General features: G+C 40.3%; 63 non-coding genes and 11 pseudogenes across 63 annotated transcripts; all 74 read right to left on the bottom strand.

The window, feature by feature from the left end:
• Positions 1-61: 61 nt before the first annotated feature.
• LOC127111660 (5S ribosomal RNA) lies at positions 62-180 on the bottom strand. The gene has a single exon (XR_007798270.1). It is a non-coding gene; the product is annotated as a 5S ribosomal RNA (ribosomal RNA).
• A 161-nt stretch (positions 181-341) lies between these two features.
• On the bottom strand, positions 342-460 carry LOC127111659 (5S ribosomal RNA). The gene has a single exon (XR_007798269.1). It is a non-coding gene; the product is annotated as a 5S ribosomal RNA (ribosomal RNA).
• A 161-nt stretch (positions 461-621) lies between these two features.
• On the bottom strand, positions 622-740 carry LOC127111658 (5S ribosomal RNA). Its single transcript, XR_007798268.1, has one exon. It is a non-coding gene; the product is annotated as a 5S ribosomal RNA (ribosomal RNA).
• Positions 741-901: 161 nt separating this feature from the next.
• Positions 902-1020, bottom strand: LOC127111657 (5S ribosomal RNA). Its single transcript, XR_007798267.1, has one exon. It is a non-coding gene; the product is annotated as a 5S ribosomal RNA (ribosomal RNA).
• A 161-nt stretch (positions 1021-1181) lies between these two features.
• LOC127111656 (5S ribosomal RNA) lies at positions 1182-1300 on the bottom strand. The gene has a single exon (XR_007798266.1). It is a non-coding gene; the product is annotated as a 5S ribosomal RNA (ribosomal RNA).
• Positions 1301-1461: 161 nt separating this feature from the next.
• Positions 1462-1580, bottom strand: LOC127111655 (5S ribosomal RNA). Its single transcript, XR_007798265.1, has one exon. It is a non-coding gene; the product is annotated as a 5S ribosomal RNA (ribosomal RNA).
• Positions 1581-1741: 161 nt separating this feature from the next.
• Positions 1742-1860, bottom strand: LOC127111654 (5S ribosomal RNA). The gene has a single exon (XR_007798264.1). It is a non-coding gene; the product is annotated as a 5S ribosomal RNA (ribosomal RNA).
• Positions 1861-2021: 161 nt separating this feature from the next.
• On the bottom strand, positions 2022-2140 carry LOC127111652 (5S ribosomal RNA). The gene has a single exon (XR_007798262.1). It is a non-coding gene; the product is annotated as a 5S ribosomal RNA (ribosomal RNA).
• Positions 2141-2301: 161 nt separating this feature from the next.
• Positions 2302-2420, bottom strand: LOC127111651 (5S ribosomal RNA). Its single transcript, XR_007798261.1, has one exon. It is a non-coding gene; the product is annotated as a 5S ribosomal RNA (ribosomal RNA).
• Positions 2421-2581: 161 nt separating this feature from the next.
• On the bottom strand, positions 2582-2700 carry LOC127111650 (5S ribosomal RNA). The gene has a single exon (XR_007798260.1). It is a non-coding gene; the product is annotated as a 5S ribosomal RNA (ribosomal RNA).
• Positions 2701-2861: 161 nt separating this feature from the next.
• LOC127111649 (5S ribosomal RNA) lies at positions 2862-2980 on the bottom strand. Its single transcript, XR_007798259.1, has one exon. It is a non-coding gene; the product is annotated as a 5S ribosomal RNA (ribosomal RNA).
• A 161-nt stretch (positions 2981-3141) lies between these two features.
• Positions 3142-3260, bottom strand: LOC127111648 (5S ribosomal RNA). The gene has a single exon (XR_007798258.1). It is a non-coding gene; the product is annotated as a 5S ribosomal RNA (ribosomal RNA).
• A 161-nt stretch (positions 3261-3421) lies between these two features.
• Positions 3422-3540, bottom strand: LOC127111647 (5S ribosomal RNA). Its single transcript, XR_007798257.1, has one exon. It is a non-coding gene; the product is annotated as a 5S ribosomal RNA (ribosomal RNA).
• Positions 3541-3701: 161 nt separating this feature from the next.
• LOC127111645 (5S ribosomal RNA) lies at positions 3702-3820 on the bottom strand. The gene has a single exon (XR_007798256.1). It is a non-coding gene; the product is annotated as a 5S ribosomal RNA (ribosomal RNA).
• A 161-nt stretch (positions 3821-3981) lies between these two features.
• On the bottom strand, positions 3982-4100 carry LOC127111644 (5S ribosomal RNA). Its single transcript, XR_007798255.1, has one exon. It is a non-coding gene; the product is annotated as a 5S ribosomal RNA (ribosomal RNA).
• Positions 4101-4260: 160 nt separating this feature from the next.
• LOC127111643 (5S ribosomal RNA) lies at positions 4261-4379 on the bottom strand. The gene has a single exon (XR_007798254.1). It is a non-coding gene; the product is annotated as a 5S ribosomal RNA (ribosomal RNA).
• A 49-nt stretch (positions 4380-4428) lies between these two features.
• LOC127111445 (uncharacterized) lies at positions 4429-4551 on the bottom strand (annotated as a pseudogene).
• Positions 4552-4712: 161 nt separating this feature from the next.
• On the bottom strand, positions 4713-4831 carry LOC127111642 (5S ribosomal RNA). Its single transcript, XR_007798253.1, has one exon. It is a non-coding gene; the product is annotated as a 5S ribosomal RNA (ribosomal RNA).
• A 161-nt stretch (positions 4832-4992) lies between these two features.
• On the bottom strand, positions 4993-5111 carry LOC127111640 (5S ribosomal RNA). The gene has a single exon (XR_007798251.1). It is a non-coding gene; the product is annotated as a 5S ribosomal RNA (ribosomal RNA).
• A 161-nt stretch (positions 5112-5272) lies between these two features.
• Positions 5273-5391, bottom strand: LOC127111639 (5S ribosomal RNA). Its single transcript, XR_007798250.1, has one exon. It is a non-coding gene; the product is annotated as a 5S ribosomal RNA (ribosomal RNA).
• A 161-nt stretch (positions 5392-5552) lies between these two features.
• Positions 5553-5671, bottom strand: LOC127111638 (5S ribosomal RNA). Its single transcript, XR_007798249.1, has one exon. It is a non-coding gene; the product is annotated as a 5S ribosomal RNA (ribosomal RNA).
• A 49-nt stretch (positions 5672-5720) lies between these two features.
• LOC127111486 (uncharacterized) lies at positions 5721-5843 on the bottom strand (annotated as a pseudogene).
• Positions 5844-6004: 161 nt separating this feature from the next.
• Positions 6005-6123, bottom strand: LOC127111637 (5S ribosomal RNA). The gene has a single exon (XR_007798248.1). It is a non-coding gene; the product is annotated as a 5S ribosomal RNA (ribosomal RNA).
• A 161-nt stretch (positions 6124-6284) lies between these two features.
• LOC127111636 (5S ribosomal RNA) lies at positions 6285-6403 on the bottom strand. The gene has a single exon (XR_007798247.1). It is a non-coding gene; the product is annotated as a 5S ribosomal RNA (ribosomal RNA).
• A 161-nt stretch (positions 6404-6564) lies between these two features.
• Positions 6565-6683, bottom strand: LOC127111634 (5S ribosomal RNA). Its single transcript, XR_007798246.1, has one exon. It is a non-coding gene; the product is annotated as a 5S ribosomal RNA (ribosomal RNA).
• Positions 6684-6844: 161 nt separating this feature from the next.
• Positions 6845-6963, bottom strand: LOC127111633 (5S ribosomal RNA). The gene has a single exon (XR_007798245.1). It is a non-coding gene; the product is annotated as a 5S ribosomal RNA (ribosomal RNA).
• A 161-nt stretch (positions 6964-7124) lies between these two features.
• LOC127111632 (5S ribosomal RNA) lies at positions 7125-7243 on the bottom strand. The gene has a single exon (XR_007798244.1). It is a non-coding gene; the product is annotated as a 5S ribosomal RNA (ribosomal RNA).
• A 49-nt stretch (positions 7244-7292) lies between these two features.
• On the bottom strand, positions 7293-7415 carry LOC127111485 (uncharacterized; annotated as a pseudogene).
• Positions 7416-7576: 161 nt separating this feature from the next.
• LOC127111631 (5S ribosomal RNA) lies at positions 7577-7695 on the bottom strand. The gene has a single exon (XR_007798243.1). It is a non-coding gene; the product is annotated as a 5S ribosomal RNA (ribosomal RNA).
• Positions 7696-7856: 161 nt separating this feature from the next.
• On the bottom strand, positions 7857-7975 carry LOC127111630 (5S ribosomal RNA). The gene has a single exon (XR_007798242.1). It is a non-coding gene; the product is annotated as a 5S ribosomal RNA (ribosomal RNA).
• A 161-nt stretch (positions 7976-8136) lies between these two features.
• Positions 8137-8255, bottom strand: LOC127111627 (5S ribosomal RNA). Its single transcript, XR_007798240.1, has one exon. It is a non-coding gene; the product is annotated as a 5S ribosomal RNA (ribosomal RNA).
• A 161-nt stretch (positions 8256-8416) lies between these two features.
• On the bottom strand, positions 8417-8535 carry LOC127111626 (5S ribosomal RNA). The gene has a single exon (XR_007798239.1). It is a non-coding gene; the product is annotated as a 5S ribosomal RNA (ribosomal RNA).
• A 49-nt stretch (positions 8536-8584) lies between these two features.
• Positions 8585-8707, bottom strand: LOC127111484 (uncharacterized; annotated as a pseudogene).
• Positions 8708-8868: 161 nt separating this feature from the next.
• Positions 8869-8987, bottom strand: LOC127111625 (5S ribosomal RNA). Its single transcript, XR_007798238.1, has one exon. It is a non-coding gene; the product is annotated as a 5S ribosomal RNA (ribosomal RNA).
• A 161-nt stretch (positions 8988-9148) lies between these two features.
• Positions 9149-9267, bottom strand: LOC127111624 (5S ribosomal RNA). Its single transcript, XR_007798237.1, has one exon. It is a non-coding gene; the product is annotated as a 5S ribosomal RNA (ribosomal RNA).
• A 49-nt stretch (positions 9268-9316) lies between these two features.
• On the bottom strand, positions 9317-9439 carry LOC127111483 (uncharacterized; annotated as a pseudogene).
• A 161-nt stretch (positions 9440-9600) lies between these two features.
• LOC127111623 (5S ribosomal RNA) lies at positions 9601-9719 on the bottom strand. Its single transcript, XR_007798236.1, has one exon. It is a non-coding gene; the product is annotated as a 5S ribosomal RNA (ribosomal RNA).
• A 161-nt stretch (positions 9720-9880) lies between these two features.
• Positions 9881-9999, bottom strand: LOC127111622 (5S ribosomal RNA). The gene has a single exon (XR_007798235.1). It is a non-coding gene; the product is annotated as a 5S ribosomal RNA (ribosomal RNA).
• Positions 10000-10160: 161 nt separating this feature from the next.
• Positions 10161-10279, bottom strand: LOC127111621 (5S ribosomal RNA). The gene has a single exon (XR_007798234.1). It is a non-coding gene; the product is annotated as a 5S ribosomal RNA (ribosomal RNA).
• A 161-nt stretch (positions 10280-10440) lies between these two features.
• Positions 10441-10559, bottom strand: LOC127111620 (5S ribosomal RNA). Its single transcript, XR_007798233.1, has one exon. It is a non-coding gene; the product is annotated as a 5S ribosomal RNA (ribosomal RNA).
• Positions 10560-10608: 49 nt separating this feature from the next.
• On the bottom strand, positions 10609-10731 carry LOC127111444 (uncharacterized; annotated as a pseudogene).
• Positions 10732-10892: 161 nt separating this feature from the next.
• On the bottom strand, positions 10893-11011 carry LOC127111619 (5S ribosomal RNA). Its single transcript, XR_007798232.1, has one exon. It is a non-coding gene; the product is annotated as a 5S ribosomal RNA (ribosomal RNA).
• A 161-nt stretch (positions 11012-11172) lies between these two features.
• Positions 11173-11291, bottom strand: LOC127111618 (5S ribosomal RNA). Its single transcript, XR_007798231.1, has one exon. It is a non-coding gene; the product is annotated as a 5S ribosomal RNA (ribosomal RNA).
• Positions 11292-11340: 49 nt separating this feature from the next.
• Positions 11341-11463, bottom strand: LOC127111482 (uncharacterized; annotated as a pseudogene).
• A 161-nt stretch (positions 11464-11624) lies between these two features.
• LOC127111616 (5S ribosomal RNA) lies at positions 11625-11743 on the bottom strand. Its single transcript, XR_007798229.1, has one exon. It is a non-coding gene; the product is annotated as a 5S ribosomal RNA (ribosomal RNA).
• A 161-nt stretch (positions 11744-11904) lies between these two features.
• LOC127111615 (5S ribosomal RNA) lies at positions 11905-12023 on the bottom strand. Its single transcript, XR_007798228.1, has one exon. It is a non-coding gene; the product is annotated as a 5S ribosomal RNA (ribosomal RNA).
• Positions 12024-12184: 161 nt separating this feature from the next.
• On the bottom strand, positions 12185-12303 carry LOC127111614 (5S ribosomal RNA). Its single transcript, XR_007798227.1, has one exon. It is a non-coding gene; the product is annotated as a 5S ribosomal RNA (ribosomal RNA).
• Positions 12304-12464: 161 nt separating this feature from the next.
• Positions 12465-12583, bottom strand: LOC127111612 (5S ribosomal RNA). The gene has a single exon (XR_007798226.1). It is a non-coding gene; the product is annotated as a 5S ribosomal RNA (ribosomal RNA).
• A 161-nt stretch (positions 12584-12744) lies between these two features.
• LOC127111611 (5S ribosomal RNA) lies at positions 12745-12863 on the bottom strand. The gene has a single exon (XR_007798225.1). It is a non-coding gene; the product is annotated as a 5S ribosomal RNA (ribosomal RNA).
• Positions 12864-13024: 161 nt separating this feature from the next.
• LOC127111610 (5S ribosomal RNA) lies at positions 13025-13143 on the bottom strand. The gene has a single exon (XR_007798224.1). It is a non-coding gene; the product is annotated as a 5S ribosomal RNA (ribosomal RNA).
• Positions 13144-13304: 161 nt separating this feature from the next.
• LOC127111609 (5S ribosomal RNA) lies at positions 13305-13423 on the bottom strand. Its single transcript, XR_007798223.1, has one exon. It is a non-coding gene; the product is annotated as a 5S ribosomal RNA (ribosomal RNA).
• A 161-nt stretch (positions 13424-13584) lies between these two features.
• On the bottom strand, positions 13585-13703 carry LOC127111608 (5S ribosomal RNA). Its single transcript, XR_007798222.1, has one exon. It is a non-coding gene; the product is annotated as a 5S ribosomal RNA (ribosomal RNA).
• Positions 13704-13864: 161 nt separating this feature from the next.
• On the bottom strand, positions 13865-13983 carry LOC127111607 (5S ribosomal RNA). The gene has a single exon (XR_007798221.1). It is a non-coding gene; the product is annotated as a 5S ribosomal RNA (ribosomal RNA).
• Positions 13984-14144: 161 nt separating this feature from the next.
• LOC127111606 (5S ribosomal RNA) lies at positions 14145-14263 on the bottom strand. Its single transcript, XR_007798220.1, has one exon. It is a non-coding gene; the product is annotated as a 5S ribosomal RNA (ribosomal RNA).
• A 161-nt stretch (positions 14264-14424) lies between these two features.
• On the bottom strand, positions 14425-14543 carry LOC127111604 (5S ribosomal RNA). The gene has a single exon (XR_007798218.1). It is a non-coding gene; the product is annotated as a 5S ribosomal RNA (ribosomal RNA).
• Positions 14544-14704: 161 nt separating this feature from the next.
• Positions 14705-14823, bottom strand: LOC127111603 (5S ribosomal RNA). The gene has a single exon (XR_007798217.1). It is a non-coding gene; the product is annotated as a 5S ribosomal RNA (ribosomal RNA).
• Positions 14824-14984: 161 nt separating this feature from the next.
• Positions 14985-15103, bottom strand: LOC127111602 (5S ribosomal RNA). The gene has a single exon (XR_007798216.1). It is a non-coding gene; the product is annotated as a 5S ribosomal RNA (ribosomal RNA).
• A 49-nt stretch (positions 15104-15152) lies between these two features.
• LOC127111481 (uncharacterized) lies at positions 15153-15275 on the bottom strand (annotated as a pseudogene).
• Positions 15276-15436: 161 nt separating this feature from the next.
• On the bottom strand, positions 15437-15555 carry LOC127111601 (5S ribosomal RNA). The gene has a single exon (XR_007798215.1). It is a non-coding gene; the product is annotated as a 5S ribosomal RNA (ribosomal RNA).
• Positions 15556-15716: 161 nt separating this feature from the next.
• Positions 15717-15835, bottom strand: LOC127111600 (5S ribosomal RNA). The gene has a single exon (XR_007798214.1). It is a non-coding gene; the product is annotated as a 5S ribosomal RNA (ribosomal RNA).
• A 161-nt stretch (positions 15836-15996) lies between these two features.
• Positions 15997-16115, bottom strand: LOC127111598 (5S ribosomal RNA). Its single transcript, XR_007798212.1, has one exon. It is a non-coding gene; the product is annotated as a 5S ribosomal RNA (ribosomal RNA).
• Positions 16116-16276: 161 nt separating this feature from the next.
• On the bottom strand, positions 16277-16395 carry LOC127111597 (5S ribosomal RNA). Its single transcript, XR_007798211.1, has one exon. It is a non-coding gene; the product is annotated as a 5S ribosomal RNA (ribosomal RNA).
• A 161-nt stretch (positions 16396-16556) lies between these two features.
• On the bottom strand, positions 16557-16675 carry LOC127111596 (5S ribosomal RNA). Its single transcript, XR_007798210.1, has one exon. It is a non-coding gene; the product is annotated as a 5S ribosomal RNA (ribosomal RNA).
• Positions 16676-16724: 49 nt separating this feature from the next.
• Positions 16725-16847, bottom strand: LOC127111480 (uncharacterized; annotated as a pseudogene).
• A 161-nt stretch (positions 16848-17008) lies between these two features.
• LOC127111595 (5S ribosomal RNA) lies at positions 17009-17127 on the bottom strand. Its single transcript, XR_007798209.1, has one exon. It is a non-coding gene; the product is annotated as a 5S ribosomal RNA (ribosomal RNA).
• Positions 17128-17288: 161 nt separating this feature from the next.
• On the bottom strand, positions 17289-17407 carry LOC127111594 (5S ribosomal RNA). The gene has a single exon (XR_007798208.1). It is a non-coding gene; the product is annotated as a 5S ribosomal RNA (ribosomal RNA).
• Positions 17408-17456: 49 nt separating this feature from the next.
• LOC127111479 (uncharacterized) lies at positions 17457-17579 on the bottom strand (annotated as a pseudogene).
• A 161-nt stretch (positions 17580-17740) lies between these two features.
• LOC127111592 (5S ribosomal RNA) lies at positions 17741-17859 on the bottom strand. The gene has a single exon (XR_007798206.1). It is a non-coding gene; the product is annotated as a 5S ribosomal RNA (ribosomal RNA).
• Positions 17860-18019: 160 nt separating this feature from the next.
• LOC127111591 (5S ribosomal RNA) lies at positions 18020-18138 on the bottom strand. Its single transcript, XR_007798205.1, has one exon. It is a non-coding gene; the product is annotated as a 5S ribosomal RNA (ribosomal RNA).
• A 161-nt stretch (positions 18139-18299) lies between these two features.
• Positions 18300-18418, bottom strand: LOC127111590 (5S ribosomal RNA). The gene has a single exon (XR_007798204.1). It is a non-coding gene; the product is annotated as a 5S ribosomal RNA (ribosomal RNA).
• A 161-nt stretch (positions 18419-18579) lies between these two features.
• Positions 18580-18698, bottom strand: LOC127111589 (5S ribosomal RNA). The gene has a single exon (XR_007798203.1). It is a non-coding gene; the product is annotated as a 5S ribosomal RNA (ribosomal RNA).
• Positions 18699-18859: 161 nt separating this feature from the next.
• On the bottom strand, positions 18860-18978 carry LOC127111588 (5S ribosomal RNA). Its single transcript, XR_007798202.1, has one exon. It is a non-coding gene; the product is annotated as a 5S ribosomal RNA (ribosomal RNA).
• Positions 18979-19027: 49 nt separating this feature from the next.
• Positions 19028-19150, bottom strand: LOC127111477 (uncharacterized; annotated as a pseudogene).
• Positions 19151-19311: 161 nt separating this feature from the next.
• On the bottom strand, positions 19312-19430 carry LOC127111587 (5S ribosomal RNA). Its single transcript, XR_007798201.1, has one exon. It is a non-coding gene; the product is annotated as a 5S ribosomal RNA (ribosomal RNA).
• Between the last annotated feature and the right edge of the window lie 153 nt (positions 19431-19583).

The raw sequence follows: 19583 nt of genomic DNA, 5'->3' as shown, positions 1-19583 counted from the left end.
TCCGACTCTTTTACGCCGATTAACAGAAATAAAAAGAAGTATTTAAAAAATCGCAAAAAAAGAGGTGCAACACAAGGACTTCCCAGGAGGTCACCCATCCTAGTACTACTCTCGCCCAAGCACGCTTAACTGCGGAGTTCTGATGGGATCCGGTGCATTAGTGCTGGTATGATCGCACCTGATATCTCATGCGCTTTGATTGTATATATTTTATTTCTTTCACTTATTAACGGCAAAACAAACATAATTAACGCTGAAATGCTTGTCTTCTCCTACTTTTTCCGACTCTTTTACGCCGATTAACAGAAATAAAAAGAAGTATTTAAAAAATCGCAAAAAAAGAGGTGCAACACAAGGACTTCCCAGGAGGTCACCCATCCTAGTACTACTCTCGCCCAAGCACGCTTAACTGCGGAGTTCTGATGGGATCCGGTGCATTAGTGCTGGTATGATCGCACCTGATATCTCATGCGCTTTGATTGTATATATTTTATTTCTTTCACTTATTAACGGCAAAACAAACATAATTAACGCTGAAATGCTTGTCTTCTCCTACTTTTTCCGACTCTTTTACGCCGATTAACAGAAATAAAAAGAAGTATTTAAAAAATCGCAAAAAAAGAGGTGCAACACAAGGACTTCCCAGGAGGTCACCCATCCTAGTACTACTCTCGCCCAAGCACGCTTAACTGCGGAGTTCTGATGGGATCCGGTGCATTAGTGCTGGTATGATCGCACCTGATATCTCATGCGCTTTGATTGTATATATTTTATTTCTTTCACTTATTAACGGCAAAACAAACATAATTAACGCTGAAATGCTTGTCTTCTCCTACTTTTTCCGACTCTTTTACGCCGATTAACAGAAATAAAAAGAAGTATTTAAAAAATCGCAAAAAAAGAGGTGCAACACAAGGACTTCCCAGGAGGTCACCCATCCTAGTACTACTCTCGCCCAAGCACGCTTAACTGCGGAGTTCTGATGGGATCCGGTGCATTAGTGCTGGTATGATCGCACCTGATATCTCATGCGCTTTGATTGTATATATTTTATTTCTTTCACTTATTAACGGCAAAACAAACATAATTAACGCTGAAATGCTTGTCTTCTCCTACTTTTTCCGACTCTTTTACGCCGATTAACAGAAATAAAAAGAAGTATTTAAAAAATCGCAAAAAAAGAGGTGCAACACAAGGACTTCCCAGGAGGTCACCCATCCTAGTACTACTCTCGCCCAAGCACGCTTAACTGCGGAGTTCTGATGGGATCCGGTGCATTAGTGCTGGTATGATCGCACCTGATATCTCATGCGCTTTGATTGTATATATTTTATTTCTTTCACTTATTAACGGCAAAACAAACATAATTAACGCTGAAATGCTTGTCTTCTCCTACTTTTTCCGACTCTTTTACGCCGATTAACAGAAATAAAAAGAAGTATTTAAAAAATCGCAAAAAAAGAGGTGCAACACAAGGACTTCCCAGGAGGTCACCCATCCTAGTACTACTCTCGCCCAAGCACGCTTAACTGCGGAGTTCTGATGGGATCCGGTGCATTAGTGCTGGTATGATCGCACCTGATATCTCATGCGCTTTGATTGTATATATTTTATTTCTTTCACTTATTAACGGCAAAACAAACATAATTAACGCTGAAATGCTTGTCTTCTCCTACTTTTTCCGACTCTTTTACGCCGATTAACAGAAATAAAAAGAAGTATTTAAAAAATCGCAAAAAAAGAGGTGCAACACAAGGACTTCCCAGGAGGTCACCCATCCTAGTACTACTCTCGCCCAAGCACGCTTAACTGCGGAGTTCTGATGGGATCCGGTGCATTAGTGCTGGTATGATCGCACCTGATATCTCATGCGCTTTGATTGTATATATTTTATTTCTTTCACTTATTAACGGCAAAACAAACATAATTAACGCTGAAATGCTTGTCTTCTCCTACTTTTTCCGACTCTTTTACGCCGATTAACAGAAATAAAAAGAAGTATTTAAAAAATCGCAAAAAAAGAGGTGCAACACAAGGACTTCCCAGGAGGTCACCCATCCTAGTACTACTCTCGCCCAAGCACGCTTAACTGCGGAGTTCTGATGGGATCCGGTGCATTAGTGCTGGTATGATCGCACCTGATATCTCATGCGCTTTGATTGTATATATTTTATTTCTTTCACTTATTAACGGCAAAACAAACATAATTAACGCTGAAATGCTTGTCTTCTCCTACTTTTTCCGACTCTTTTACGCCGATTAACAGAAATAAAAAGAAGTATTTAAAAAATCGCAAAAAAAGAGGTGCAACACAAGGACTTCCCAGGAGGTCACCCATCCTAGTACTACTCTCGCCCAAGCACGCTTAACTGCGGAGTTCTGATGGGATCCGGTGCATTAGTGCTGGTATGATCGCACCTGATATCTCATGCGCTTTGATTGTATATATTTTATTTCTTTCACTTATTAACGGCAAAACAAACATAATTAACGCTGAAATGCTTGTCTTCTCCTACTTTTTCCGACTCTTTTACGCCGATTAACAGAAATAAAAAGAAGTATTTAAAAAATCGCAAAAAAAGAGGTGCAACACAAGGACTTCCCAGGAGGTCACCCATCCTAGTACTACTCTCGCCCAAGCACGCTTAACTGCGGAGTTCTGATGGGATCCGGTGCATTAGTGCTGGTATGATCGCACCTGATATCTCATGCGCTTTGATTGTATATATTTTATTTCTTTCACTTATTAACGGCAAAACAAACATAATTAACGCTGAAATGCTTGTCTTCTCCTACTTTTTCCGACTCTTTTACGCCGATTAACAGAAATAAAAAGAAGTATTTAAAAAATCGCAAAAAAAGAGGTGCAACACAAGGACTTCCCAGGAGGTCACCCATCCTAGTACTACTCTCGCCCAAGCACGCTTAACTGCGGAGTTCTGATGGGATCCGGTGCATTAGTGCTGGTATGATCGCACCTGATATCTCATGCGCTTTGATTGTATATATTTTATTTCTTTCACTTATTAACGGCAAAACAAACATAATTAACGCTGAAATGCTTGTCTTCTCCTACTTTTTCCGACTCTTTTACGCCGATTAACAGAAATAAAAAGAAGTATTTAAAAAATCGCAAAAAAAGAGGTGCAACACAAGGACTTCCCAGGAGGTCACCCATCCTAGTACTACTCTCGCCCAAGCACGCTTAACTGCGGAGTTCTGATGGGATCCGGTGCATTAGTGCTGGTATGATCGCACCTGATATCTCATGCGCTTTGATTGTATATATTTTATTTCTTTCACTTATTAACGGCAAAACAAACATAATTAACGCTGAAATGCTTGTCTTCTCCTACTTTTTCCGACTCTTTTACGCCGATTAACAGAAATAAAAAGAAGTATTTAAAAAATCGCAAAAAAAGAGGTGCAACACAAGGACTTCCCAGGAGGTCACCCATCCTAGTACTACTCTCGCCCAAGCACGCTTAACTGCGGAGTTCTGATGGGATCCGGTGCATTAGTGCTGGTATGATCGCACCTGATATCTCATGCGCTTTGATTGTATATATTTTATTTCTTTCACTTATTAACGGCAAAACAAACATAATTAACGCTGAAATGCTTGTCTTCTCCTACTTTTTCCGACTCTTTTACGCCGATTAACAGAAATAAAAAGAAGTATTTAAAAAATCGCAAAAAAAGAGGTGCAACACAAGGACTTCCCAGGAGGTCACCCATCCTAGTACTACTCTCGCCCAAGCACGCTTAACTGCGGAGTTCTGATGGGATCCGGTGCATTAGTGCTGGTATGATCGCACCTGATATCTCATGCGCTTTGATTGTATATATTTTATTTCTTTCACTTATTAACGGCAAAACAAACATAATTAACGCTGAAATGCTTGTCTTCTCCTACTTTTTCCGACTCTTTTACGCCGATTAACAGAAATAAAAAGAAGTATTTAAAAAATCGCAAAAAAAGAGGTGCAACACAAGGACTTCCCAGGAGGTCACCCATCCTAGTACTACTCTCGCCCAAGCACGCTTAACTGCGGAGTTCTGATGGGATCCGGTGCATTAGTGCTGGTATGATCGCACCTGATATCTCATGCGCTTTGATTGTATATATTTTATTTCTTTCACTTATTAACGGCAAAACAAACATAATTAACGCTGAAATGCTTGTCTTCTCCTACTTTTTCCGACTCTTTTACGCCGATTAACAGAAATAAAAAGAAGTATTAAAAAATCGCAAAAAAAGAGGTGCAACACAAGGACTTCCCAGGAGGTCACCCATCCTAGTACTACTCTCGCCCAAGCACGCTTAACTGCGGAGTTCTGATGGGATCCGGTGCATTAGTGCTGGTATGATCGCACCTGATATCTCATGCGCTTTGATTGTATATATTTTATTTCTTTCACTTATTAACGGCAAAACAAACATAATTAACGCCCAGGAGGTCACCCATCCTAGTACTACTCTCGCCCAAGCACGCTTAACTGCGGAGTTCTGATGGGATCCGGTGCATTAGTGCTGGTATGATCGCACCTGATATCTCATGCGCTTTGATTGTATATATTTTATTTCTTTCACTTATTAACGGCAAAACAAACATAATTAACGCTGAAATGCTTGTCTTCTCCTACTTTTTCCGACTCTTTTACGCCGATTAACAGAAATAAAAAGAAGTATTTAAAAAATCGCAAAAAAAGAGGTGCAACACAAGGACTTCCCAGGAGGTCACCCATCCTAGTACTACTCTCGCCCAAGCACGCTTAACTGCGGAGTTCTGATGGGATCCGGTGCATTAGTGCTGGTATGATCGCACCTGATATCTCATGCGCTTTGATTGTATATATTTTATTTCTTTCACTTATTAACGGCAAAACAAACATAATTAACGCTGAAATGCTTGTCTTCTCCTACTTTTTCCGACTCTTTTACGCCGATTAACAGAAATAAAAAGAAGTATTTAAAAAATCGCAAAAAAAGAGGTGCAACACAAGGACTTCCCAGGAGGTCACCCATCCTAGTACTACTCTCGCCCAAGCACGCTTAACTGCGGAGTTCTGATGGGATCCGGTGCATTAGTGCTGGTATGATCGCACCTGATATCTCATGCGCTTTGATTGTATATATTTTATTTCTTTCACTTATTAACGGCAAAACAAACATAATTAACGCTGAAATGCTTGTCTTCTCCTACTTTTTCCGACTCTTTTACGCCGATTAACAGAAATAAAAAGAAGTATTTAAAAAATCGCAAAAAAAGAGGTGCAACACAAGGACTTCCCAGGAGGTCACCCATCCTAGTACTACTCTCGCCCAAGCACGCTTAACTGCGGAGTTCTGATGGGATCCGGTGCATTAGTGCTGGTATGATCGCACCTGATATCTCATGCGCTTTGATTGTATATATTTTATTTCTTTCACTTATTAACGGCAAAACAAACATAATTAACGCTGAAATGCTTGTCTTCTCCTACTTTTTCCGACTCTTTTACGCCGATTAACAGAAATAAAAAGAAGTATTTAAAAAATCGCAAAAAAAGAGGTGCAACACAAGGACTTCCCAGGAGGTCACCCATCCTAGTACTACTCTCGCCCAAGCACGCTTAACTGCGGAGTTCTGATGGGATCCGGTGCATTAGTGCTGGTATGATCGCACCTGATATCTCATGCACTTTGATTGTATATATTTTATTTCTTTCACTTATTAACGGCAAAACAAACATAATTAACGCCCAGGAGGTCACCCATCCTAGTACTACTCTCGCCCAAGCACGCTTAACTGCGGAGTTCTGATGGGATCCGGTGCATTAGTGCTGGTATGATCGCACCTGATATCTCATGCGCTTTGATTGTATATATTTTATTTCTTTCACTTATTAACGGCAAAACAAACATAATTAACGCTGAAATGCTTGTCTTCTCCTACTTTTTCCGACTCTTTTACGCCGATTAACAGAAATAAAAAGAAGTATTTAAAAAATCGCAAAAAAAGAGGTGCAACACAAGGACTTCCCAGGAGGTCACCCATCCTAGTACTACTCTCGCCCAAGCACGCTTAACTGCGGAGTTCTGATGGGATCCGGTGCATTAGTGCTGGTATGATCGCACCTGATATCTCATGCGCTTTGATTGTATATATTTTATTTCTTTCACTTATTAACGGCAAAACAAACATAATTAACGCTGAAATGCTTGTCTTCTCCTACTTTTTCCGACTCTTTTACGCCGATTAACAGAAATAAAAAGAAGTATTTAAAAAATCGCAAAAAAAGAGGTGCAACACAAGGACTTCCCAGGAGGTCACCCATCCTAGTACTACTCTCGCCCAAGCACGCTTAACTGCGGAGTTCTGATGGGATCCGGTGCATTAGTGCTGGTATGATCGCACCTGATATCTCATGCGCTTTGATTGTATATATTTTATTTCTTTCACTTATTAACGGCAAAACAAACATAATTAACGCTGAAATGCTTGTCTTCTCCTACTTTTTCCGACTCTTTTACGCCGATTAACAGAAATAAAAAGAAGTATTTAAAAAATCGCAAAAAAAGAGGTGCAACACAAGGACTTCCCAGGAGGTCACCCATCCTAGTACTACTCTCGCCCAAGCACGCTTAACTGCGGAGTTCTGATGGGATCCGGTGCATTAGTGCTGGTATGATCGCACCTGATATCTCATGCGCTTTGATTGTATATATTTTATTTCTTTCACTTATTAACGGCAAAACAAACATAATTAACGCTGAAATGCTTGTCTTCTCCTACTTTTTCCGACTCTTTTACGCCGATTAACAGAAATAAAAAGAAGTATTTAAAAAATCGCAAAAAAAGAGGTGCAACACAAGGACTTCCCAGGAGGTCACCCATCCTAGTACTACTCTCGCCCAAGCACGCTTAACTGCGGAGTTCTGATGGGATCCGGTGCATTAGTGCTGGTATGATCGCACCTGATATCTCATGCGCTTTGATTGTATATATTTTATTTCTTTCACTTATTAACGGCAAAACAAACATAATTAACGCTGAAATGCTTGTCTTCTCCTACTTTTTCCGACTCTTTTACGCCGATTAACAGAAATAAAAAGAAGTATTTAAAAAATCGCAAAAAAAGAGGTGCAACACAAGGACTTCCCAGGAGGTCACCCATCCTAGTACTACTCTCGCCCAAGCACGCTTAACTGCGGAGTTCTGATGGGATCCGGTGCATTAGTGCTGGTATGATCGCACCTGATATCTCATGCACTTTGATTGTATATATTTTATTTCTTTCACTTATTAACGGCAAAACAAACATAATTAACGCCCAGGAGGTCACCCATCCTAGTACTACTCTCGCCCAAGCACGCTTAACTGCGGAGTTCTGATGGGATCCGGTGCATTAGTGCTGGTATGATCGCACCTGATATCTCATGCGCTTTGATTGTATATATTTTATTTCTTTCACTTATTAACGGCAAAACAAACATAATTAACGCTGAAATGCTTGTCTTCTCCTACTTTTTCCGACTCTTTTACGCCGATTAACAGAAATAAAAAGAAGTATTTAAAAAATCGCAAAAAAAGAGGTGCAACACAAGGACTTCCCAGGAGGTCACCCATCCTAGTACTACTCTCGCCCAAGCACGCTTAACTGCGGAGTTCTGATGGGATCCGGTGCATTAGTGCTGGTATGATCGCACCTGATATCTCATGCGCTTTGATTGTATATATTTTATTTCTTTCACTTATTAACGGCAAAACAAACATAATTAACGCTGAAATGCTTGTCTTCTCCTACTTTTTCCGACTCTTTTACGCCGATTAACAGAAATAAAAAGAAGTATTTAAAAAATCGCAAAAAAAGAGGTGCAACACAAGGACTTCCCAGGAGGTCACCCATCCTAGTACTACTCTCGCCCAAGCACGCTTAACTGCGGAGTTCTGATGGGATCCGGTGCATTAGTGCTGGTATGATCGCACCTGATATCTCATGCGCTTTGATTGTATATATTTTATTTCTTTCACTTATTAACGGCAAAACAAACATAATTAACGCTGAAATGCTTGTCTTCTCCTACTTTTTCCGACTCTTTTACGCCGATTAACAGAAATAAAAAGAAGTATTTAAAAAATCGCAAAAAAAGAGGTGCAACACAAGGACTTCCCAGGAGGTCACCCATCCTAGTACTACTCTCGCCCAAGCACGCTTAACTGCGGAGTTCTGATGGGATCCGGTGCATTAGTGCTGGTATGATCGCACCTGATATCTCATGCGCTTTGATTGTATATATTTTATTTCTTTCACTTATTAACGGCAAAACAAACATAATTAACGCTGAAATGCTTGTCTTCTCCTACTTTTTCCGACTCTTTTACGCCGATTAACAGAAATAAAAAGAAGTATTTAAAAAATCGCAAAAAAAGAGGTGCAACACAAGGACTTCCCAGGAGGTCACCCATCCTAGTACTACTCTCGCCCAAGCACGCTTAACTGCGGAGTTCTGATGGGATCCGGTGCATTAGTGCTGGTATGATCGCACCTGATATCTCATGCGCTTTGATTGTATATATTTTATTTCTTTCACTTATTAACGGCAAAACAAACATAATTAACGCCCAGGAGGTCACCCATCCTAGTACTACTCTCGCCCAAGCACGCTTAACTGCGGAGTTCTGATGGGATCCGGTGCATTAGTGCTGGTATGATCGCACCTGATATCTCATGCGCTTTGATTGTATATATTTTATTTCTTTCACTTATTAACGGCAAAACAAACATAATTAACGCTGAAATGCTTGTCTTCTCCTACTTTTTCCGACTCTTTTACGCCGATTAACAGAAATAAAAAGAAGTATTTAAAAAATCGCAAAAAAAGAGGTGCAACACAAGGACTTCCCAGGAGGTCACCCATCCTAGTACTACTCTCGCCCAAGCACGCTTAACTGCGGAGTTCTGATGGGATCCGGTGCATTAGTGCTGGTATGATCGCACCTGATATCTCATGCGCTTTGATTGTATATATTTTATTTCTTTCACTTATTAACGGCAAAACAAACATAATTAACGCTGAAATGCTTGTCTTCTCCTACTTTTTCCGACTCTTTTACGCCGATTAACAGAAATAAAAAGAAGTATTTAAAAAATCGCAAAAAAAGAGGTGCAACACAAGGACTTCCCAGGAGGTCACCCATCCTAGTACTACTCTCGCCCAAGCACGCTTAACTGCGGAGTTCTGATGGGATCCGGTGCATTAGTGCTGGTATGATCGCACCTGATATCTCATGCGCTTTGATTGTATATATTTTATTTCTTTCACTTATTAACGGCAAAACAAACATAATTAACGCCCAGGAGGTCACCCATCCTAGTACTACTCTCGCCCAAGCACGCTTAACTGCGGAGTTCTGATGGGATCCGGTGCATTAGTGCTGGTATGATCGCACCTGATATCTCATGCGCTTTGATTGTATATATTTTATTTCTTTCACTTATTAACGGCAAAACAAACATAATTAACGCTGAAATGCTTGTCTTCTCCTACTTTTTCCGACTCTTTTACGCCGATTAACAGAAATAAAAAGAAGTATTTAAAAAATCGCAAAAAAAGAGGTGCAACACAAGGACTTCCCAGGAGGTCACCCATCCTAGTACTACTCTCGCCCAAGCACGCTTAACTGCGGAGTTCTGATGGGATCCGGTGCATTAGTGCTGGTATGATCGCACCTGATATCTCATGCGCTTTGATTGTATATATTTTATTTCTTTCACTTATTAACGGCAAAACAAACATAATTAACGCTGAAATGCTTGTCTTCTCCTACTTTTTCCGACTCTTTTACGCCGATTAACAGAAATAAAAAGAAGTATTTAAAAAATCGCAAAAAAAGAGGTGCAACACAAGGACTTCCCAGGAGGTCACCCATCCTAGTACTACTCTCGCCCAAGCACGCTTAACTGCGGAGTTCTGATGGGATCCGGTGCATTAGTGCTGGTATGATCGCACCTGATATCTCATGCGCTTTGATTGTATATATTTTATTTCTTTCACTTATTAACGGCAAAACAAACATAATTAACGCTGAAATGCTTGTCTTCTCCTACTTTTTCCGACTCTTTTACGCCGATTAACAGAAATAAAAAGAAGTATTTAAAAAATCGCAAAAAAAGAGGTGCAACACAAGGACTTCCCAGGAGGTCACCCATCCTAGTACTACTCTCGCCCAAGCACGCTTAACTGCGGAGTTCTGATGGGATCCGGTGCATTAGTGCTGGTATGATCGCACCTGATATCTCATGCGCTTTGATTGTATATATTTTATTTCTTTCACTTATTAACGGCAAAACAAACATAATTAACGCTGAAATGCTTGTCTTCTCCTACTTTTTCCGACTCTTTTACGCCGATTAACAGAAATAAAAAGAAGTATTTAAAAAATCGCAAAAAAAGAGGTGCAACACAAGGACTTCCCAGGAGGTCACCCATCCTAGTACTACTCTCGCCCAAGCACGCTTAACTGCGGAGTTCTGATGGGATCCGGTGCATTAGTGCTGGTATGATCGCACCTGATATCTCATGCGCTTTGATTGTATATATTTTATTTCTTTCACTTATTAACGGCAAAACAAACATAATTAACGCCCAGGAGGTCACCCATCCTAGTACTACTCTCGCCCAAGCACGCTTAACTGCGGAGTTCTGATGGGATCCGGTGCATTAGTGCTGGTATGATCGCACCTGATATCTCATGCGCTTTGATTGTATATATTTTATTTCTTTCACTTATTAACGGCAAAACAAACATAATTAACGCTGAAATGCTTGTCTTCTCCTACTTTTTCCGACTCTTTTACGCCGATTAACAGAAATAAAAAGAAGTATTTAAAAAATCGCAAAAAAAGAGGTGCAACACAAGGACTTCCCAGGAGGTCACCCATCCTAGTACTACTCTCGCCCAAGCACGCTTAACTGCGGAGTTCTGATGGGATCCGGTGCATTAGTGCTGGTATGATCGCACCTGATATCTCATGCGCTTTGATTGTATATATTTTATTTCTTTCACTTATTAACGGCAAAACAAACATAATTAACGCTGAAATGCTTGTCTTCTCCTACTTTTTCCGACTCTTTTACGCCGATTAACAGAAATAAAAAGAAGTATTTAAAAAATCGCAAAAAAAGAGGTGCAACACAAGGACTTCCCAGGAGGTCACCCATCCTAGTACTACTCTCGCCCAAGCACGCTTAACTGCGGAGTTCTGATGGGATCCGGTGCATTAGTGCTGGTATGATCGCACCTGATATCTCATGCGCTTTGATTGTATATATTTTATTTCTTTCACTTATTAACGGCAAAACAAACATAATTAACGCCCAGGAGGTCACCCATCCTAGTACTACTCTCGCCCAAGCACGCTTAACTGCGGAGTTCTGATGGGATCCGGTGCATTAGTGCTGGTATGATCGCACCTGATATCTCATGCGCTTTGATTGTATATATTTTATTTCTTTCACTTATTAACGGCAAAACAAACATAATTAACGCTGAAATGCTTGTCTTCTCCTACTTTTTCCGACTCTTTTACGCCGATTAACAGAAATAAAAAGAAGTATTTAAAAAATCGCAAAAAAAGAGGTGCAACACAAGGACTTCCCAGGAGGTCACCCATCCTAGTACTACTCTCGCCCAAGCACGCTTAACTGCGGAGTTCTGATGGGATCCGGTGCATTAGTGCTGGTATGATCGCACCTGATATCTCATGCGCTTTGATTGTATATATTTTATTTCTTTCACTTATTAACGGCAAAACAAACATAATTAACGCTGAAATGCTTGTCTTCTCCTACTTTTTCCGACTCTTTTACGCCGATTAACAGAAATAAAAAGAAGTATTTAAAAAATCGCAAAAAAAGAGGTGCAACACAAGGACTTCCCAGGAGGTCACCCATCCTAGTACTACTCTCGCCCAAGCACGCTTAACTGCGGAGTTCTGATGGGATCCGGTGCATTAGTGCTGGTATGATCGCACCTGATATCTCATGCGCTTTGATTGTATATATTTTATTTCTTTCACTTATTAACGGCAAAACAAACATAATTAACGCTGAAATGCTTGTCTTCTCCTACTTTTTCCGACTCTTTTACGCCGATTAACAGAAATAAAAAGAAGTATTTAAAAAATCGCAAAAAAAGAGGTGCAACACAAGGACTTCCCAGGAGGTCACCCATCCTAGTACTACTCTCGCCCAAGCACGCTTAACTGCGGAGTTCTGATGGGATCCGGTGCATTAGTGCTGGTATGATCGCACCTGATATCTCATGCGCTTTGATTGTATATATTTTATTTCTTTCACTTATTAACGGCAAAACAAACATAATTAACGCTGAAATGCTTGTCTTCTCCTACTTTTTCCGACTCTTTTACGCCGATTAACAGAAATAAAAAGAAGTATTTAAAAAATCGCAAAAAAAGAGGTGCAACACAAGGACTTCCCAGGAGGTCACCCATCCTAGTACTACTCTCGCCCAAGCACGCTTAACTGCGGAGTTCTGATGGGATCCGGTGCATTAGTGCTGGTATGATCGCACCTGATATCTCATGCGCTTTGATTGTATATATTTTATTTCTTTCACTTATTAACGGCAAAACAAACATAATTAACGCTGAAATGCTTGTCTTCTCCTACTTTTTCCGACTCTTTTACGCCGATTAACAGAAATAAAAAGAAGTATTTAAAAAATCGCAAAAAAAGAGGTGCAACACAAGGACTTCCCAGGAGGTCACCCATCCTAGTACTACTCTCGCCCAAGCACGCTTAACTGCGGAGTTCTGATGGGATCCGGTGCATTAGTGCTGGTATGATCGCACCTGATATCTCATGCGCTTTGATTGTATATATTTTATTTCTTTCACTTATTAACGGCAAAACAAACATAATTAACGCTGAAATGCTTGTCTTCTCCTACTTTTTCCGACTCTTTTACGCCGATTAACAGAAATAAAAAGAAGTATTTAAAAAATCGCAAAAAAAGAGGTGCAACACAAGGACTTCCCAGGAGGTCACCCATCCTAGTACTACTCTCGCCCAAGCACGCTTAACTGCGGAGTTCTGATGGGATCCGGTGCATTAGTGCTGGTATGATCGCACCTGATATCTCATGCGCTTTGATTGTATATATTTTATTTCTTTCACTTATTAACGGCAAAACAAACATAATTAACGCTGAAATGCTTGTCTTCTCCTACTTTTTCCGACTCTTTTACGCCGATTAACAGAAATAAAAAGAAGTATTTAAAAAATCGCAAAAAAAGAGGTGCAACACAAGGACTTCCCAGGAGGTCACCCATCCTAGTACTACTCTCGCCCAAGCACGCTTAACTGCGGAGTTCTGATGGGATCCGGTGCATTAGTGCTGGTATGATCGCACCTGATATCTCATGCGCTTTGATTGTATATATTTTATTTCTTTCACTTATTAACGGCAAAACAAACATAATTAACGCTGAAATGCTTGTCTTCTCCTACTTTTTCCGACTCTTTTACGCCGATTAACAGAAATAAAAAGAAGTATTTAAAAAATCGCAAAAAAAGAGGTGCAACACAAGGACTTCCCAGGAGGTCACCCATCCTAGTACTACTCTCGCCCAAGCACGCTTAACTGCGGAGTTCTGATGGGATCCGGTGCATTAGTGCTGGTATGATCGCACCTGATATCTCATGCGCTTTGATTGTATATATTTTATTTCTTTCACTTATTAACGGCAAAACAAACATAATTAACGCTGAAATGCTTGTCTTCTCCTACTTTTTCCGACTCTTTTACGCCGATTAACAGAAATAAAAAGAAGTATTTAAAAAATCGCAAAAAAAGAGGTGCAACACAAGGACTTCCCAGGAGGTCACCCATCCTAGTACTACTCTCGCCCAAGCACGCTTAACTGCGGAGTTCTGATGGGATCCGGTGCATTAGTGCTGGTATGATCGCACCTGATATCTCATGCGCTTTGATTGTATATATTTTATTTCTTTCACTTATTAACGGCAAAACAAACATAATTAACGCTGAAATGCTTGTCTTCTCCTACTTTTTCCGACTCTTTTACGCCGATTAACAGAAATAAAAAGAAGTATTTAAAAAATCGCAAAAAAAGAGGTGCAACACAAGGACTTCCCAGGAGGTCACCCATCCTAGTACTACTCTCGCCCAAGCACGCTTAACTGCGGAGTTCTGATGGGATCCGGTGCATTAGTGCTGGTATGATCGCACCTGATATCTCATGCGCTTTGATTGTATATATTTTATTTCTTTCACTTATTAACGGCAAAACAAACATAATTAACGCTGAAATGCTTGTCTTCTCCTACTTTTTCCGACTCTTTTACGCCGATTAACAGAAATAAAAAGAAGTATTTAAAAAATCGCAAAAAAAGAGGTGCAACACAAGGACTTCCCAGGAGGTCACCCATCCTAGTACTACTCTCGCCCAAGCACGCTTAACTGCGGAGTTCTGATGGGATCCGGTGCATTAGTGCTGGTATGATCGCACCTGATATCTCATGCGCTTTGATTGTATATATTTTATTTCTTTCACTTATTAACGGCAAAACAAACATAATTAACGCTGAAATGCTTGTCTTCTCCTACTTTTTCCGACTCTTTTACGCCGATTAACAGAAATAAAAAGAAGTATTTAAAAAATCGCAAAAAAAGAGGTGCAACACAAGGACTTCCCAGGAGGTCACCCATCCTAGTACTACTCTCGCCCAAGCACGCTTAACTGCGGAGTTCTGATGGGATCCGGTGCATTAGTGCTGGTATGATCGCACCTGATATCTCATGCGCTTTGATTGTATATATTTTATTTCTTTCACTTATTAACGGCAAAACAAACATAATTAACGCTGAAATGCTTGTCTTCTCCTACTTTTTCCGACTCTTTTACGCCGATTAACAGAAATAAAAAGAAGTATTTAAAAAATCGCAAAAAAAGAGGTGCAACACAAGGACTTCCCAGGAGGTCACCCATCCTAGTACTACTCTCGCCCAAGCACGCTTAACTGCGGAGTTCTGATGGGATCCGGTGCATTAGTGCTGGTATGATCGCACCTGATATCTCATGCGCTTTGATTGTATATATTTTATTTCTTTCACTTATTAACGGCAAAACAAACATAATTAACGCCCAGGAGGTCACCCATCCTAGTACTACTCTCGCCCAAGCACGCTTAACTGCGGAGTTCTGATGGGATCCGGTGCATTAGTGCTGGTATGATCGCACCTGATATCTCATGCGCTTTGATTGTATATATTTTATTTCTTTCACTTATTAACGGCAAAACAAACATAATTAACGCTGAAATGCTTGTCTTCTCCTACTTTTTCCGACTCTTTTACGCCGATTAACAGAAATAAAAAGAAGTATTTAAAAAATCGCAAAAAAAGAGGTGCAACACAAGGACTTCCCAGGAGGTCACCCATCCTAGTACTACTCTCGCCCAAGCACGCTTAACTGCGGAGTTCTGATGGGATCCGGTGCATTAGTGCTGGTATGATCGCACCTGATATCTCATGCGCTTTGATTGTATATATTTTATTTCTTTCACTTATTAACGGCAAAACAAACATAATTAACGCTGAAATGCTTGTCTTCTCCTACTTTTTCCGACTCTTTTACGCCGATTAACAGAAATAAAAAGAAGTATTTAAAAAATCGCAAAAAAAGAGGTGCAACACAAGGACTTCCCAGGAGGTCACCCATCCTAGTACTACTCTCGCCCAAGCACGCTTAACTGCGGAGTTCTGATGGGATCCGGTGCATTAGTGCTGGTATGATCGCACCTGATATCTCATGCGCTTTGATTGTATATATTTTATTTCTTTCACTTATTAACGGCAAAACAAACATAATTAACGCTGAAATGCTTGTCTTCTCCTACTTTTTCCGACTCTTTTACGCCGATTAACAGAAATAAAAAGAAGTATTTAAAAAATCGCAAAAAAAGAGGTGCAACACAAGGACTTCCCAGGAGGTCACCCATCCTAGTACTACTCTCGCCCAAGCACGCTTAACTGCGGAGTTCTGATGGGATCCGGTGCATTAGTGCTGGTATGATCGCACCTGATATCTCATGCGCTTTGATTGTATATATTTTATTTCTTTCACTTATTAACGGCAAAACAAACATAATTAACGCTGAAATGCTTGTCTTCTCCTACTTTTTCCGACTCTTTTACGCCGATTAACAGAAATAAAAAGAAGTATTTAAAAAATCGCAAAAAAAGAGGTGCAACACAAGGACTTCCCAGGAGGTCACCCATCCTAGTACTACTCTCGCCCAAGCACGCTTAACTGCGGAGTTCTGATGGGATCCGGTGCATTAGTGCTGGTATGATCGCACCTGATATCTCATGCGCTTTGATTGTATATATTTTATTTCTTTCACTTATTAACGGCAAAACAAACATAATTAACGCTGAAATGCTTGTCTTCTCCTACTTTTTCCGACTCTTTTACGCCGATTAACAGAAATAAAAAGAAGTATTTAAAAAATCGCAAAAAAAGAGGTGCAACACAAGGACTTCCCAGGAGGTCACCCATCCTAGTACTACTCTCGCCCAAGCACGCTTAACTGCGGAGTTCTGATGGGATCCGGTGCATTAGTGCTGGTATGATCGCACCTGATATCTCATGCGCTTTGATTGTATATATTTTATTTCTTTCACTTATTAACGGCAAAACAAACATAATTAACGCCCAGGAGGTCACCCATCCTAGTACTACTCTCGCCCAAGCACGCTTAACTGCGGAGTTCTGATGGGATCCGGTGCATTAGTGCTGGTATGATCGCACCTGATATCTCATGCGCTTTGATTGTATATATTTTATTTCTTTCACTTATTAACGGCAAAACAAACATAATTAACGCTGAAATGCTTGTCTTCTCCTACTTTTTCCGACTCTTTTACGCCGATTAACAGAAATAAAAAGAAGTATTTAAAAAATCGCAAAAAAAGAGGTGCAACACAAGGACTTCCCAGGAGGTCACCCATCCTAGTACTACTCTCGCCCAAGCACGCTTAACTGCGGAGTTCTGATGGGATCCGGTGCATTAGTGCTGGTATGATCGCACCTGATATCTCATGCGCTTTGATTGTATATATTTTATTTCTTTCACTTATTAACGGCAAAACAAACATAATTAACGCTGAAATGCTTGTCTTCTCCTACTTTTTCCGACTCTTTTACGCCGATTAACAGAAATAAAAAGAAGTATTTAAAAAATCGCAAAAAAAGAGGTGCAACACAAGGACTTCCCAGGAGGTCACCCATCCTAGTACTACTCTCGCCCAAGCACGCTTAACTGCGGAGTTCTGATGGGATCCGGTGCATTAGTGCTGGTATGATCGCACCTGATATCTCATGCGCTTTGATTGTATATATTTTATTTCTTTCACTTATTAACGGCAAAACAAACATAATTAACGCCCAGGAGGTCACCCATCCTAGTACTACTCTCGCCCAAGCACGCTTAACTGCGGAGTTCTGATGGGATCCGGTGCATTAGTGCTGGTATGATCGCACCTGATATCTCATGCGCTTTGATTGTATATATTTTATTTCTTTCACTTATTAACGGCAAAACAAACATAATTAACGCTGAAATGCTTGTCTTCTCCTACTTTTTCCGACTCTTTTACGCCGATTAACAGAAATAAAAAGAAGTATTTAAAAAATCGCAAAAAAAGAGGTGCAACACAAGGACTTCCCAGGAGGTCACCCATCCTAGTACTACTCTCGCCCAAGCACGCTTAACTGCGGAGTTCTGATGGGATCCGGTGCATTAGTGCTGGTATGATCGCACCTGATATCTCATGCGCTTTGATTGTATATATTTTATTTCTTTCACTTATTAACGGCAAAACAAACATAATTAACGCTGAAATGCTTGTCTTCTCCTACTTTTTCCGACTCTTTTACGCCGATTAACAGAAATAAAAAGAAGTATTTAAAAAATCGCAAAAAAGAGGTGCAACACAAGGACTTCCCAGGAGGTCACCCATCCTAGTACTACTCTCGCCCAAGCACGCTTAACTGCGGAGTTCTGATGGGATCCGGTGCATTAGTGCTGGTATGATCGCACCTGATATCTCATGCGCTTTGATTGTATATATTTTATTTCTTTCACTTATTAACGGCAAAACAAACATAATTAACGCTGAAATGCTTGTCTTCTCCTACTTTTTCCGACTCTTTTACGCCGATTAACAGAAATAAAAAGAAGTATTTAAAAAATCGCAAAAAAAGAGGTGCAACACAAGGACTTCCCAGGAGGTCACCCATCCTAGTACTACTCTCGCCCAAGCACGCTTAACTGCGGAGTTCTGATGGGATCCGGTGCATTAGTGCTGGTATGATCGCACCTGATATCTCATGCGCTTTGATTGTATATATTTTATTTCTTTCACTTATTAACGGCAAAACAAACATAATTAACGCTGAAATGCTTGTCTTCTCCTACTTTTTCCGACTCTTTTACGCCGATTAACAGAAATAAAAAGAAGTATTTAAAAAATCGCAAAAAAAGAGGTGCAACACAAGGACTTCCCAGGAGGTCACCCATCCTAGTACTACTCTCGCCCAAGCACGCTTAACTGCGGAGTTCTGATGGGATCCGGTGCATTAGTGCTGGTATGATCGCACCTGATATCTCATGCGCTTTGATTGTATATATTTTATTTCTTTCACTTATTAACGGCAAAACAAACATAATTAACGCTGAAATGCTTGTCTTCTCCTACTTTTTCCGACTCTTTTACGCCGATTAACAGAAATAAAAAGAAGTATTTAAAAAATCGCAAAAAAAGAGGTGCAACACAAGGACTTCCCAGGAGGTCACCCATCCTAGTACTACTCTCGCCCAAGCACGCTTAACTGCGGAGTTCTGATGGGATCCGGTGCATTAGTGCTGGTATGATCGCACCTGATATCTCATGCACTTTGATTGTATATATTTTATTTCTTTCACTTATTAACGGCAAAACAAACATAATTAACGCCCAGGAGGTCACCCATCCTAGTACTACTCTCGCCCAAGCACGCTTAACTGCGGAGTTCTGATGGGATCCGGTGCATTAGTGCTGGTATGATCGCACCTGATATCTCATGCGCTTTGATTGTATATATTTTATTTCTTTCACTTATTAACGGCAAAACAAACATAATTAACGCTGAAATGCTTGTCTTCTCCTACTTTTTCCGACTCTTTTACGCCGATTAACAGAAATAAAAAGAAGTATTTAAAAAATCGCAAAAAAAGAGGTGCAACACAAGGACTTCCCAGGAGGTCACCCATCCTAGTACTACTCTCGCCCAAGCACGCTTAACTGCGGAGTTCTGATGGGATCCGGTGCATTAGTGCTGGTATGATCGCACCTGATATCTCATGCGCTTTGATTGTATATATTTTATTTCTTTCACTTATTAACGGCAAAACAAACATAATTAACGCTGAAATGCTTGTCTTCTCCTACTTTTTCCGACTCTTTTACGCCGATTAACAGAAATAAAAAGAAGTATTTAAAAAATCG

Source organism: Lathyrus oleraceus, unplaced genomic scaffold (genome assembly GCF_024323335.1).
Source record: "Lathyrus oleraceus cultivar Zhongwan6 unplaced genomic scaffold, CAAS_Psat_ZW6_1.0 chrUn0005, whole genome shotgun sequence".
Lineage (NCBI taxonomy): Eukaryota > Viridiplantae > Streptophyta > Magnoliopsida > Fabales > Fabaceae > Lathyrus > Lathyrus oleraceus.
This window is presented reverse-complemented; position numbering and strand designations above follow the sequence as displayed.